Genomic DNA, 3,090 nt, shown 5'->3' on the forward strand with positions numbered 1-3,090 from the left:
GTCGTTCGCTCCTCTGCTACCAGGCCCCACAGCCTCAGTCCACCGTCACTTTCAGGCCAGCCCACAGCCAGGCGGAGCAGGCCTCTGCCAGATCTGGTTCATTTCCTTTTTATTTTTTATTTTTTTAAAGAACTAAAATATTCTCCCAGAGTCCTAAAGACTCACAATCATCCCCCGTAATTTATGATGAATGTCTCGGCACTTAGCATTTGCATGCGTGCGTATTTATAGCCCCGAGCAGGGAAGGGGCGCTGAGAGCTGAACACCTGTTTCCGCTACTGTCCCTCAGCCTCCCTCCCGAGGGCCGTGCCTGGCTCTGACAGGTGAGGGATGCAGGCTTCCAGCCAGCGGGCAGCTGCTGTCCCCCCTAGAGGTGCCGAAGTAGAGAATCGCACCAGCTGCAGGATGGCCCCCACAGCCCTCCTGTGGGGTCTGTGCCCTGGACACTGGTGACGTCGTCCCACTGTGAGCTTCAGAGGTTCACAGCCCTGCTCCTCAAGGGCACCCTGCGGACCAGCTGCACCAGCTCGACTGCTGCCCTGCACTGCTCCTGGGCCCACACACCCAGGTTGGCTCCCAGCCCCTTTCCACGAGAGGCCTGACGTGGGCAGTGCCCCAGGCCCAGCTTCCCCTTGGAGGGGTGGCTTTCTCCAAGAGCTTGAGGTCACAGGTCTGCCCAGGCCCCTCAATCAGCTGCCCCAGGTCCACGGAGGCAAGGCGCTGCAGGCGAGGACGGCAGGGGCACAGGGCCCGGCTCCAGAGCTAGGACTGGTCAGGTCTTGGGGGCTTGGGGTTGGGGCAGCTAGTGGGCGCCCTGGGGCCTGACCACTGCCCAAGGTGGCTCCAGGTCTCGGGGCAGCCTTTCCGAAGTGGCTTCTGAGAGGATCTGCCCACCTGGGAGACAGCCAGAAATCTCCCCGTCAGACTCCTCCAGTACCTGACACCCCACCCCCAGTGCCTGGAAAAGCAAGAGGAAAGTGACTCTGGCTGTGCCTTGGAGCAAGTGACGGGGAGAGGTGACCATCCTCTCTGGTGACCATGGACTGGGCCCTCGTGCTGTTTTTGCCAAACTTGGTTCTAACCTGAACGCACCCGAGACCGAGAGCCGCCTCTGCCCCAGGGGCTGGGAGGGTTGTGGGGCCATCCCATGCCCCCCCCCCCCAGGCCTCCTGGAGGTAGGACAGTGGGACCTTGCTAGGCCTGGCTCTGAAGCAGCCCAAGGACGCTGGCGCTGTCGCAGAATGTTGTTTGGAGCGCGGCAGCTTATGTTCCGCGGAGCAGCGGTGTGTGTGCCGACCCCACCCCCAGGTTCCTGCTTGTGAAAATGCTGCCGTGGGTTCTGCTGCACAAATAAAGTGTGATTTCTCGTGCACACATTGGTGTGGTCACTTTCCACAGCCGTCCCTCAGTCCTGGCCCCAGCCGTGGACACTGATGGCGAGGCCTGTCCCGTGGGGCTCTCCAGGCTCCCTTGCTCTGCCTCTGGCCAGGGAGGCAGGCAGAGCCTGCTTGGTTCCTCCGCAGTCTGCGCAGTCCAGAGGGGATCTGGGCCAGGCGTGGCCCCAGGCGTGGCTCTGCAGCGCCTGCCTTTCCCTCACAGCCCCCGATGGGACAACGGATGCCATTTTTGGAGGAAAGAAAATTCCCATCACCCTGAACACAGGCCCCCTGCCCTGAGCCCTGGCGCAGCTGCCGTCTCTGCTTCATGACAAACCTGAGCATGTGGATGTGGTGTCCGGATCCCAACTTTTTCTTGTTGGGCGTCCCCCTGCCTGTGGCCCCATGACTCTGCACAGGCCTCCGTCTGCAGTGGTGCCCCATGGGGTGCCCCAGGATACACCTGGACACCTGGAGCCTCAGCTTCATGCTGAGCGGTTGTCACGTGGGAACGAGGGAGGTGTTTGTTCCCATGTGATGTAATTTATCCGTGAAACCTAAACTGGGGACTTGACCTTGGCTGACTTAGACCTGGAGGTTTTAGCCAGCAGCGTGTGCAGGGCTCATAGGCCCAGGGAGGTGTCCACAGGTGACAGTTGAGCAAACACCTGAGGAGTGGGACTGTGATTGCTGACTATTTGGGTGGGGGAGCGGCAGGGGCCAGCGGCAGGGCTGGGCAGTGGGGACAGGGTGTCTCATGGGTCATGATGGACACTGGGCTCATCCAATGGGTCCTGAATATAGTAGGGACATAAGAGGCCCACGCAGGTGGCTGCCTGGAGAGGTCACTGCAGGGGGACAGTGTGGAGACCAGATGGGAGGTGGTTGATACAGGGGGAGGCTGGCCATCTGGATCCCAGGTGGCAGTGGAGGTGGAGGGTCTGTTGTGCAGGGGGCGTTGCTGTGAAGCACAGCAAGGGAGAGAAGTGGCGGGTGCCTCCACGCGGCCGTCGCCCCTGGCTGGCCAAACAGGACCAGTGAGTATTTAAAGGAGAATCACGCAAACTTCACAAGGTGGGCAATTTCCTAGCAACCTGTGTCAGAAAACAGCGCTCGTGTCCCAGCCTAGAAGATCCCGCCTCACCTGCAGCAGAGCCGGAGCGGTTCACGTCAGGCCTTGCAGCCCATAGGGCACGTTTAAGGTTCTGTTCCACTGAGCCGGAAAGGGTCACGGCCACCTGCTTGTTTCGCTTTGCTCAGGTGTAAACTGTGTTTCGTGCTGTTTCCTGTGGGAAATGCACGTCACCACCGCAAAGCGTGATTTGGGTCCGTAGCTGTGCTTGGCTGCTGTTAGGGTGGTTCTGTCTGCAGCGTGAGGACCCCGAGAACAGGAAACGACGTCCTCACCGCTGCCGGAGCTTCCAGTTCCCGGGTGGCCTGGGGCCTCACGGCTGCTGCTGGTTCTGGTCGTCAGAGGAAAGCTGACAGGACAGTCAGCTGCACACCGAGTCCGCCAGGAGGGCCGCATCTGGCCAGGGCTGGGGGCTGGGGGCTGGGGGCTGCCGGGGGCCTGCGGCATGGGCAGCCTGGAAGGGACCAGCAAGCAGGGAAAGGGGGTCCCAGGCCCAGCCCCGTGCGCCCAGCAGCTGAGCCGGGTAGGTGAGGAGGGGCCAAAGGAGGCTCAGTCCCCTGAAGGGCCTGCCTGGCCGAGCCT

The 3,090-nt window shown here is 61.6% G+C and overlaps 1 long non-coding RNA gene across 1 annotated transcript; it reads right to left on the minus strand.

The window, feature by feature from the left end:
• Positions 1-613: 613 nt before the first annotated feature.
• Positions 614-1,449, minus strand: LOC306665934. Its single transcript, XR_013765149.1, has 2 exons — positions 1,083-1,449; positions 614-1,050 (listed from the first exon to the last, which is right to left on the minus strand). It is a non-coding gene; the product is annotated as an uncharacterized lncRNA (long non-coding RNA).
• Between the last annotated feature and the right edge of the window lie 1,641 nt (positions 1,450-3,090).

The sequence above is a fragment of the Sciurus vulgaris genome (assembly GCF_902686455.1).
Source record: "Sciurus vulgaris genome assembly, chromosome: 7".
In the NCBI taxonomy this organism is placed as follows: domain Eukaryota; kingdom Metazoa; phylum Chordata; class Mammalia; order Rodentia; family Sciuridae; genus Sciurus; species Sciurus vulgaris.